At 49.9% G+C, this 12,500-nt stretch overlaps 1 protein-coding gene and 1 pseudogene across 1 annotated transcript in view; both read right to left on the bottom strand.

The window, feature by feature from the left end:
• The window catches only part of LOC143289531 (LIM homeobox transcription factor 1-beta-like), a 151,563-nt gene that overhangs the window by 79,467 nt on the left and 59,596 nt on the right, over positions 1-12,500 (bottom strand). The gene's annotated exons all lie outside the window — the stretch shown is intronic.
• LOC143289394 (uncharacterized) overlaps positions 8,547-12,500 on the bottom strand; it is a 19,988-nt pseudogene continuing 16,034 nt past the window's right edge.

The following is a 12,500-nucleotide window of genomic DNA, read 5'->3' as shown; positions in this document are numbered from 1 at the left end:
AAGAAGTGACACCCCTCCAAGAGTGTCAGGCATACCCCCCACCCCCTTCTTCCAGTCCCCCCCCCCGCCCCCTCCCACGTCCTCCCCCCCAACCCTCCATCCCACCATCCCCCCACCCCCACCCCCACCAACTCCCACCCGTCTCCACTTTCCATCCACAACCAATATCCCTCCAGGAGAGGAACGAACGACTCAACGACTCTGAGGTGTGTGTGTGTGTGTGAGGTGTGTGTGTGTGTGTGTGTGTGTGTGTGTGTGTGTGTGTGTGTGTGTGTGTGTGGATTCTGGACACCAGGGGAGGGAATTTGGGGAGCGGGATGGAGGGAGAAGCCGTGGTGTGTGTGTGTGTGTGTGTGTGTGTGTGTGTGTGTGTGGAGGTGTGTGTGTGTGTGTGTGTGTGTGTGTGTGTGTGTGTGTGTGTGTGTGTGTGTGTGTGTGTGTGTGTGTGTGTGTGTGTGGTGAGGAGGCGGGAGGGTGTGTGCGGATGGAAGACAACTCTTCAGCCGAGGCCCGAGACAAGGTCCTGGGGGGCAGAGAGAGAGGGAGAGAGAGAGAGAGGGGAGGAGTAGAAGGATCGGGTTGATGTTGAAGTGGTGGCGGGTGGCATGCTGGGTCGTATACATACAGCCAGGAGCGGCGATTAATTGCCCTTGTTCTTCCTCCACCGCCCGCCAGAGGGAGCCAGCGGCTGGTGTGAACGTGGGCGTGGGTTAGAAGGTCGCCATCTTGTTGTTAGCCTTGGCGCATCCCTGAGGGTGGTGGGGGGGGGGGGGAGATTAGCATTCTGTGAGAAGGGTAGAGGTTAGGGGGCTGGGGGTGGGGTGTATTGCCCGGGATCTGGGATTAATAGTGGGGGGAGGGGGAGGGGAGGGGAGGGAGGAAGGAAGGAAGGGGGGGGGGCGGAGGGGGTCGGTTAGTTGTGGGCACTAGAGGTTGCAATCTCCCTTGCTCTCTTTGTGTCGTCCACTTTGTTTTCCTACAATTCTGTCTGTCTCTCCCCCCTCCCCGCCATCCCCCCGCCACCCCCTAGTCGCCCTCCACTCCCACCCCTCCTCTCTCTCTCTCTCCGCTTTCTATCTCTCTCTCTTCAGTTGAACTTGGCTCTCCCCTTCCCCCTAACCACCACCCCCTCTCCCCCTATCAACACACACACACACACACACACATACCCCTTCCCCCTCTTGCCCCCCCGCCACACACCCCCTCACACACACACACATACATGCACACGCACACGCACACCCACACCAACACACACACACACACACACACACACACGCTGGTTCGAATCACGGCTCAGCCGCCGATATTTTCTCCACCTCCACTAGACCTTGAGTGGTGGTCTGGACGCTAGTCATTGGGATGAGACGATAAACCGAGGTCCCCGTGTGCAGCATGCACTCAGCGCACGTAAAAGAACCCACGGTTACAAAAGGGTTGTTCCCTGGCAAAATTCTGTAGAAAAAATTTTTCTTTTAAATTTGTTTTTCCTATCGAAGTGGATTTTTCTATAGAATTTTGCCAGGAACAACCCTTTTTTTTTTCTTTTTTTGATGAACAGACTATAAATAAATAAACGAACGAACGGTAAACGAACGATCTGTAGAAAAACCCACTTCGATAGGAAAAACATTAAAAAAAAAAACACACACACAAAAACTGCACGCAGGAAAAAAATACAAAAAAGGGGTTGGCACTCTCATAGTAGCGACGCGCTCTCCCTGGGGAGAGCAGCCCGAATTCCACACAGAGAAATATGTTGTGACAAAAAAAACAAAAAAAACTAATCTCTACACGGGTATCTCCACCACCCGACACCCTACACTACCATCTCTACACGGGTATCTTAACCACCCGACACCCTACACTACCATCTCTACACGGGTATCTCCACCACCCGACACCCTACACTACCATCTCTACACGGGTATCTCCACCACCCGACACCCTACACTATCATCTCTACACGGGTATCTCCACCACCCGACACCCTACACTACCATCTCTACACGGGTATCTCCACCACCCGACACCCTACACTACCATCTCTACACGGGTATCTCCACCACCCGACACCCTACACTACCATCTCTACACGGGTATCTCCACCACCCGACACCCTACACTGCCATCTCTACACGGGTATCTCCACCACCCGACACCCTACACTACCATCTCTACACGGGTATTTCCACCACCCGACACCCTACACTACCATCTCTACACGGGTATTTCCACCACCCGACACCCTACACTACCATCTCTACACGCGAGACTACCGTCTTCTCTACCTGTCGTGGCTCACCCGCGGTAGCACTGGCCTATATTATATATATATATATATATATATATATATATATATATATATATATATATATATATATATATATATACACATGTGTGTGTGTGTGTGTGTGTGTGTGTGTGTGTGTGTGTTGGTTGCATAAAACGGAACCATAACTCCGCACCAACACAACATACCCCAAAACAACAACAAACCACACCACTACCACCCCATCAAACATAACTCGCCCCCACCAGAACTTCACACACACACACACACACACACACCACCTTACTTCCCCCCCTTCCCCTCTCCTCCCACCCACCCACCCACCCACCTGTCTGGCATACCCGGAGGTACCACCACCACCTCAGGTCCTCTCTACCCCATACCCCTACCCTATCCCCCCCCCCTGCCCCCCAAACCCCCGCCCCCACCCCTATCAGACTCAGCAGATAAACACCGTTGGAGAGGCCCCCCGGAGCTGGATGAGGGTGGGGGTGGGACTGTCCTGGGAGGGGGTGGGGGGGGGAGGGTGAGGGGTTTGGAGATCGATGGTTCCCTGAGAATCACTGGCTGTTTGCACGCCAAGTGAGGTTAGAGGACTATAAATCCCCCCCACCCGGCCCCCACTCCCACGTTATGGCCCCTTCGAGTTTCTGTGGTTCATAAAGTTTGGCGATCCTTGACGTTTCCTTGGATTAGACACCGACAGGTGGGGAGAGGGGAGTGACAAATGACAGATTTAACCTTATTCTTCCATCTGCGCTCTCTCTCTCTTTTTTCGCTCTCTATGCCTGCGACCGTCGTGTGCACGCTCGCTTGTCGTTGGAGGTAGGTAGTCCTCCTTCCACCCCCCCAACCCCCCCCCCCCCTCCGCGTTTCAACTTGAGGCCGTGGGATGAATCATCCCCTTTAAAGTTTCCTCAAGCCCCTCGCCAAAGCTCGTCAATGTTTGCCCTTGATTCTTCTCGATCGTGATTTAAAAGAAATAAAAAAATTAAAAAAAAGAGAAAAGAAGTATAAGATGAACTTTGAGATTTCTTATCGTATGCTCAAGGAAGGCTCACTTCTTCACAAACCCTTATTCCCAAAGCTAACTGCCCATACCAAGCGAACCAACGCGCTTAGTCAGGCCTACACTTTACAGACACCACACAGAGGGTGTGGGTTCGAATCCCGCTCTCGCCCTTTCTCCTAAGTTTGACTGGAAAATCAAACTGAGCGTCTAGTCTTTCGGATGAGACGATAAACCGAGGTCCCGTGTGCAGCACGCACTTGGCGCACTGAAAAAGAACCCATGGCAACGAGAGTGTTGTCCTCCGGCGAAATTACGTAAAATGAAATCCACTTTCATAGGTACACAAATATGTAAGCATGCACTCAAGGCCTGACTAAGCGCGTTGGGTTATGCTGCTGGTCAGGCATCTGCTCAACAGATGTGGTGTAGCGTGTATGGATTTGTCCGAACGCAGTGACGCCTCCTTGAGAAAGTGAAAGTGAAAGTGAAAGTGAAAGTGAACGCTACACACGAATGATCCGAGACAAGACAGAGACAAGAAGGAAAGGGTAGTGGGCGCAGGAAGAGCTCACGAAACCAATTTGAAGTGCACAAAATTCAGATACAAACTGCAGTGGACAATGGTGTGTTCACAGAGAGAGAGAGAGAGACAGAGAGAGAGAGAGAGACAGAGAGCGCCTACACTACTGTCTCTACATGGGTATCTCCACTACCGGACGTCCTACACTACCATCTCTGCACGGGTATCTTCAACACCCGACACCCTACACTACCATCTCTACACGGCTATCTCCACCACCCGACACCGTGCACTATCATCTCTACACGGGTATCTCCACCACCCGACACCCTACACTACCATCTCTACACGGTATCTCCACCACCCGACACCCTATACTATCATCTCTACACGGGTATCTCCACCACCCGACACCCTACACTACCATCTCTACACGGGTATCTCCACCACCCGACACCCTATACTATCATCTCTACACGGGTATCTCCACCACCCGACACCCTACACTACCATCTCTACACGGGTATCTCCACCACCCGACACCCTACACTACCATCTCTACACGGGTATATCCACCACCCGACGTCCTACACTACCATCTCTACATGGGTATCTCCACCACCCGACACCCTACACTACCATCTCTACATGGGTATCTCCACCACCCGACGTCCTACACTACCATCTCTACATGGGTATCTCCACCACCCGACACCCTACACTACCATCTCTACATGGGTATCTCCACCACCCGACGTCCTACATTACCATCTCTACACGGGTATATCCACCACCCGACACCCTACACTACCATCTCTACACGGGTATCTCCACCACCCGACACCCTACACTACCATCTCTACAAGGGTATCTACAAAACACGACACCCTTCACTACCATCTCTACACGGGTATCTCCACCACCCGACACCCTACACTACCATCTCTACACGGGTATCTCCACCACCCGACGCCCTACACTACCATCTCTACACGGGTATCTTCAACACCCGACACCCTACACTACCATCTCTACACGGGTATCTCCACCACCCGACACCCTACACTACCATCTCTACACGTGAGACTACCGTCTTCTCTATCTGTCGTGGCTCATCCGCGGTAGCTATATTATATATATATATATATATATATATATATATATATATATATATATATATATATATATATATATATATATATATACAGGTGTGTGTGTGTGTGTGTGTGTGTGTGTTGGTTGCATAAAACGGAACCATAACTCCGCGCCAACACAACATACCCCAAAACAACAACAAACCACACCACTACCACCCCATCAAACACAACTCTCCCCCACCAGAACTTCACAGACACACACACACCACCCGACCACCTTACTTCCCCCCTTCCCCTCTCCTCCCACCCACCCACCTGTCTGGCATACCCGGAGGTACCACCACCTCCTCAGGTCCTCTCTACCCCATACCCCTACCCTATCCCCCCCCCCCCCCCCCCCAAACCCCCGCCCCCACCCCTATCAGACTCAGCAGATAAACACCGTTGGAGAGGCCCCCCGGAGCTGGATGAGGGTGGGGGTGGGAATGTCCTGGGAGGGGGTGGGGGGGAGGGGGAGGGGTTTGGAGAGTCGATGGACCCTCGAGAATCACTGGCTGTTTGCACGGCCAAGGAGGGTAGGAGGACAATAAATCCCCCCCCCCCCCCCCCGGCCCCCTCCCCATCGTTTGATGGCCCCTTCGAGTTGCTGTGGTGTTTTAAGTTTTGGCGGATCCTTGACGTTTCTTTGGATGTGAGAGCCGACAGGGGGGGAGAGTGGAGTGACAAGAGTGACAGATTTAAACCTCTTTTTCTTCTTCTGCTCTCTCTCTCTTTTTTTCCGCTCTTCTCTGCCTGCGACCGTCTGGTGCTCGCTCGCTTGTCGTTGGAGGTAGGGTAGGTCCTCCTTCCACCCCCCCCCCCCCCCCCCCCCCCCCTGCCGCGTTTCAACTTGAGGCCGTGGGGGTATGAATCATCCCCCCCTTTAAAGTTTCCTCAAGCCCCTCGCCAAAGCTCGGTCAATGTTTGCCCTTGTATTTCTTCTCTCGGTCGTGAATTTTAAAAGAAAATAATAAAAAAAAAAAAAAAGAGAAAAGAAGTATAAAAGTGAACTTTGAGATTTCTTTGAAATCCGTATGCTTCAATGTTTAAGGTGATTTCTTCAAAACCCCTTTTGTTTCAATGTTTAACTCTCTCCATACGAACGGCGAAAGAGACGACGTTAACAGCGTTTCACCCCAATAACCACCATCAAAATATTACCAGCGGAAGGCTCTTACACTGAAGAGGTGAATTTTGACAAAGAATACCACAATTCTGACGACGGAAACTAAAGGTTGGGTCATTCAGACACCCACTGGGCATCCGAGGGGTCTGTGTAGAGGAGAAGAGAGGACTGGTCGTACTGAGTGAGTTAAGGTGATTTCTTCAAAACCCTTATGTTTCAATGTTTGATTAAGGCGATTTCTTCCAAACCCCGATGTTTCAATGTTTTAAGGTGAACGAAGGCTGGTCAATTGTTTGGAATATCATTTCCGTACATCGTTACAAAATCTACTTTCTAATCAGTTCCTTCAAATTAAATGTTCGCTTTCGCTCCTGAGGTCAAACTGGGCTGTTCCCGTGTTTTGATTATACATCTTTTAAATTCATAACGCGTCCAGCAGACTTTGTGTACCAGAGTTCGACGATCTCAGACTCCCTCACTCTTGACAATGAGCTGAACAAGCGTATCGGGCAAGACAGCTACCACCATGTCCAGTCTGACAAAGAGAGGATGGACAAACTGGAAGCTGATGAAGCACACCAAGATCCAGGTCTACATCAGCACCCTGCTGTACAACACAGCTTATATCACAGATTGACATAAGTTTACAAGTTGGGCCAACAGCAAAGTGACAGCTGAATTGTCAATGGTTTCTCCGTTGCAGTGGGAAATCATTTAAAGCATAGTCTTTTGTGAAGGACTGACTCTCAAACTAGGAGGCAAAATTGCTTGAGGGCTAGCTGGCCTTTGGGAACCATCCCAACGCCGACCGCCCTGAAACCCTCTTGGCCGAGAGAGCGGGGGATGTAACTTGGGCAAGACACTCTCCACTATAATTCTAGCCCAGATAGTCGGGACAGCAGTTGCCTCCTCTGCTCTTCTGATGGTCATAGTCAGACACGACTGACTATCATACGTGCAGCAGTGAGCTCTGGAGCCAGTTGCATTGCTCGGACGGAAGAGCCTAATATGGTCGTAACCCGAGTATGGAACTGGCCAATGGCGTAGTTCGGTCAACGTAGGCATTTAGTCACGTGTAACTGTCAAAACGTTTGAACCAAGCAATGCAGCTGGCACCAACTGGACCCTACGCGCCTTGACAGGAACCACCAAACCTCAACACCTTCCGCAAGTGCTGCCTTCACACACATCCTGAACATCACCTGGCAGGAAAAAGTTCCAAACAACACCGTCCTGTGGAGAGCTGGAATCGACTGATTGATATGGATATTTATATAGCGCCTATCCTCGGTCGGAGACCAAGCTCTAAGCGCTTTACACACGTGGAGTCATTTACACAACAGGCTGCCTACCTGGGTAGAACCGACTGACGGCTGCCATTGGGCGCTCATCATTCGTTTCCTGTGTCATTCAATCTGATTTCAGGCACGCACACCAACACACTGAGACAAACATGTAACATTTTTCGTGCATGACCGTTTTATTTATCTACCCCGCCATGCAGGCAGCCATACTCCGTTGCTGGGTATGTTCTTGTTTCCAAAACCCACCGAACGCTGACATGGATTGCAGGATCTTTCAAATGCGTATTTGATCTTCTGCGTGCGTATACACACGAAGGGGGTTCAGGCACTGACACGTCTGCACATATGTTGTTGACCTGGGAGATCGGAAAAAAAAATCTCCACCCTTTACCCACCAGACACCACCCAGATTCGAACCCGGGACCCTCAGATTGAAAGTCCAACGCTTTAACCACTCGGCTATTGCGCCCGGCACGTACACCCCGCTGTCAGAAACAGAGATTGCAGGCCCTGGTATGACTGGACCCGTACTGACTCGGTCACGTAGCGCGAGCGAACGAACGGACGGACGACGATGGCGGTCAAATGGACAACACGACACTTTGCCCAGTCAACCATCAATGACCTCCCGCGTGACAAATTTGGCTTTCGCTTTTCCTGCGAACTGAAAATCCACTCTCAGTAGCCTTGATTAGGTACGGGTACTCACTGAGCTGAAAAGTCGGGCTCAGTGATGGTACTCATAACTTGTCACCGACGTCGTCGATCAAGTTAGCGGGGTGGGGTTGAGGGTGGGGGGGGGGGATACAAGGGGTACCAAATTACTGTCCTTGATAAACTTGGACCAACACACTGCACAAAAGCAACAGCGTGAAAGACTCTCCCCCGACCCCCCCTTCCCAGTGAACCAAAGACTTTCCAGATAAACCCAGTTCCCCCTCCCCACCCCCCAAAAACCCCCAACCCCCACCCTTTCTCCCTCTCTCTCTCTCTCTGTATAATTTTCTCTCTCGCTTCAAACAAACAAAAAAAACCCTGAACCGCCATTAATTTCCCTGGCGCTTTTTTTCTTTTTGACACGTGTCAACCACGGATGACTTCGGCTCAACTCGGCTTAGTTCGGAAACAATGGCGGGGGGGGCCCCGAGCGGCGCGCTAATCCCCCCGGAAGGCGGAGAGATGTGCGGTCTCCTGGCAGCGCGAGACGTGCAGTCCACTGGCAGGGAACGGCGGACATCACGTGCACTGGGCAGGGCAGGTTCGTCAGTAAAAGCCACTGACAGGCCCGGTATAGTGCCCGGGCGGATTAAAAGGGGCCGGGTGGGGTCGGGGGGGGGGGGGGGGGGGGGGGGAGAGAAAGTGCAGTGGTCATCGCCATGTCGTGTCGTTTAGATAAAGTGAGTGAGTGAGTGGGTGAGTGGGTGGTGGGTGAAGCTTTTCGTCCCACCGGGGTATGGACACTAGAGGTGAGAAAGGGCTGGTTGGGCTGGTGGAGGTAAAGTGGGGGTGGGGGTTCGTGGTGAAAGTTGGGAGTGGGGGAGTGGGGGGAGGGCAGGACCGGGAGGTGAAGGAGTGTGTGTCCAGGGAGGGATGGGGGGTGGGGGGGGGGAGAAGGGGGCCGTCTGCTTCCGTGATGTCGGCTTGGTTTTTTTTTTAAAGTTTCAGTTCAAGAGGCAAGACAAACTGCAAAATTACGAACATACAAAGTTTTGGACTAAGCCATTATTGTCGTTAGTAGGGGGCTTAGTAGGTGGTGTCCTAAGTACGTTAAAACAGAACAGGCACCACTGAACACCACCGAAGTGACTCAGCAGCAGTGCAGGGTCTCCTCTGGTGTGTGGCCTCCAGGCGACCTAACATCGATGGTTCCCTGTGGACTGCCGACGCTGGAACTGCGACGGACGAACCCGGGTGTGGCCGTGTATGGGGGAATCTAAATGAGCGGCGTGGGAGCAATGCCACTGAAACGGCGCAGATGATGGGGCAGCACAAAAAAAAAAAAAAAAAAAAAAAGTTTTGGGGAAAGCACGCACACACACACACACACACACACACACACACACACACACACACATTGAGCAGCAACATGCCTGAGCTTATATCGAAATCCATACGACCAACAAAAGCAAACTGATTATATACGTCAGGCGAAGAGGGCAAGGATACATCCCCCGGCCGGCCATCCCCTTCCCTGGAGCCAGTTGCATTGCTCGGACGGAAGAGCCTAGTATGGTCGTAACCCGCTACTGACGGGCGCAATAGCCGAGTGGTTAAAGCGTTGGACTGTCAATCAGAGGGTCCCAGGTTCGAATCTCTGGTAACGGCGCCTGGTGGGTAAAGGGTGGAGATTTTTACGATCTCCCAAGTCAACATATGTGCAGACCTGCTTAGTGCCTGAACCCCCTTCGTGTGTATATGCAAGCAGAAGATCAAATACGCACGTTAAAGATCCTGCAATCCATGTCAGCGTTCGGTGGGTTATGGAAACAAGAACATACCCAGCATGCACACCCCCGAAAACGGAGTATGGCTGCCTACATGGCGGGGTAAAAACGGTCATACACGTAAAAGCCCACTCGTGTGCATACGAGTGAACGCAGAAGAAGAAGTAACCCGCTACTAACTGTGTGTAGTAAGGAACTGACCAATGGCGTAGTTCGCTGGACCCCAGAAGACACAGACGCAAAACAGGAGTGAGGCCAAAGAACACCTGGCGCACAGACCAGTCGAAGGAGAGACGGGCGCAATAGCCGAGTGGTTAAAGCGTTGGACTTCCAATCAGAGGGTCCCAGGTTCGAATCTCTGGTAACGGCGCCTGGTGGGTCAAGGGTGGAGATTTTTCCGATGTCCCAGGTCAACATGATTATGTGCATAACCTGATCTGCTTGTGTCTGAACCCCATTCGTGTGTATACGCAAGCAGAAGAGGTGCGATTCTTCGTGGCTGCATGCCAAGGGCATAGTGGGCAGCAAAGTAATTTGAAATAGAAAGAAAAGAAAAGAAAATAAGGTACAATGATATAAAATGACACCGCCATAGCATTGGCTTCCGCGTGTTGAGATAGGTGGTAAGCACAGTGTTGCGCTAGCTGAGAGATATATTTCGTGAAGGAAAACACAAACTCAGCCAGTGAAAGAATTATCAGAAAGAACGTGAGCTGAAAGTCGGCCCAAAACCAAAACGAACAACACCACAGTCGTCAGTGAGAGCAGGAAAACTCACAGAAAAAAAACACCAAAAAACACACGAAACACGGGGAGAAAAAAGAAAGAAAGAAAGAAGGGAAAAGGACAAAACTGAGCAGATTAAAAAAAACCAAAAAAAACACACACACATCATAATTATGTTGACGTATAATCAATGTTGCTTAATTAACAATAGCGCATCCGACGTTTATGGGCAGAATTACGGAATTACACACACACACACGCACACACACACACACACACACGCACACACACACACACAGAGCTGCAACTCCCTTCTACGCCAACACCTCCTCCCCCTTCCCCCCCCCCCCCCCCCCCCCCCCCCCCCACACACACACACACACCCCAACACTGAACTGCCCCCACGTCCCCCCTCCCGACAGCGCTGTGATAAAGGGTGTCGGGGTAGTGAGGTACGAACAACAACTCGGGTATGCAACGGTCATCGGCGGACGAGAAGGGTAAAGCAGGCTATGTTATAGCTTGCTCTGTGTGTCATCAGGGGTATTCTTCGCTGTACAAGGTTCCGCGTGTCAGAAAGATTACCACTAATCTCCCCCTTCCTGTGACCACCCCCCAGCCCACCCCACCAGCTTAAACCCTCCCCCTCCCCTCCTAAAAAAAGAGATGCTGATATGCTATCAAAGTCCACGAGGAGGAAAAACCCGGAGAGCAGGTATTGCAGAAATGTGTGTGTGTGGAGAGATACCTGTAAGATTAATCATCATCACCTGACGCGCGGGAACAAACGTACTGTGTGTGTGTACAGATTTTAAAAGATGAAGTGCTTTTTTTTCAAGGAATGTTGTCTTAAATTTGCATATTTTATTGTAAAGCACGATGAGCCCCATCTGAGACGGGGGTACTGCGCTATATAAGCCTGCATTTTATTGACTCACTTGTGTAAACAAAGTGAGTCTATGTTTTAACCCGGTGTTCGGTTGTCTGTGTGTGTGTCTGTGTGTCTGTGTGTCCGTGGTAAACTTTAACATTGACATTTTCTCTTCAACTACTTTGTCAGTTGACACCAAATTTGGCATAAAAATAGGAAAAATCCAGTTCTTTCCAGTCATCTTGTTTAAAACAATATTGCGCTTCTGGGATTGGCACAAAAAAAAATAAAGAATGAAGCCTAATTATATGCAAATTGCATTTACTGTTATATTTATATTTTTTGTATTCTCTAAACTTGGCACTTTGATCCGATATTCTGACCCAACAGCTAGAGCAGTCATTATTATCATTTTTTGTTCAAACAGGAACTTCTTTTGCTAAGCATGGAATTTTTATTTATTTTGCAAACGTTTTGGTTCAGATAGTAAAAAGGGGAAATTACTCTGTAATGCTAGTGGAGTTAATTTGCTTTAAACTGATCTTTCTCATCTTAAACATTACATTTTGAAACAAGAGAGGCAAGGCCTTCAAGACTCACTTGTGATGCACTTTTTTTTTTAAATCCAAGCTTTTTATGTATTGAGTATAATTTCAAAATGTAATGTTTAAGATGAGAAAGATCAGTTTAAAGCAAACTAAGTTCCCCAGCAGAGTAATTTCCCTTGTTCTGCTATCTTCACCAAAACGTTTGCAATAAATAAAACTTCCATGCTTAGCAAAAGAAGTTCCTGTTTGAACAAAAAATGATAATAATGACAGATCCTTTGTTGGGTCGAATATCAGATCAAAGTGCCAAGTTTAGAGAATACAAAAAATATAATTATAACAGTAAATGCATTATACTCAATACATAAAAACTTGGATTTTTTTTAAAGTGTATCAAAAGTGAGTCTTCAAGGCCTTGCCTTTCTTGTTATTATTATCATCATTTAGTGGGTGTAAAATGTTCAAGAGAAACATCGCGTTCTACTCGCCAGCATCCTCTTGTGTGGCTGTCGTAACTACG

Source organism: Babylonia areolata, chromosome 14 (assembly GCF_041734735.1).
Source record: "Babylonia areolata isolate BAREFJ2019XMU chromosome 14, ASM4173473v1, whole genome shotgun sequence".
NCBI lineage: Eukaryota > Metazoa > Mollusca > Gastropoda > Neogastropoda > Buccinidae > Babylonia > Babylonia areolata.
This window is presented reverse-complemented; position numbering and strand designations above follow the sequence as displayed.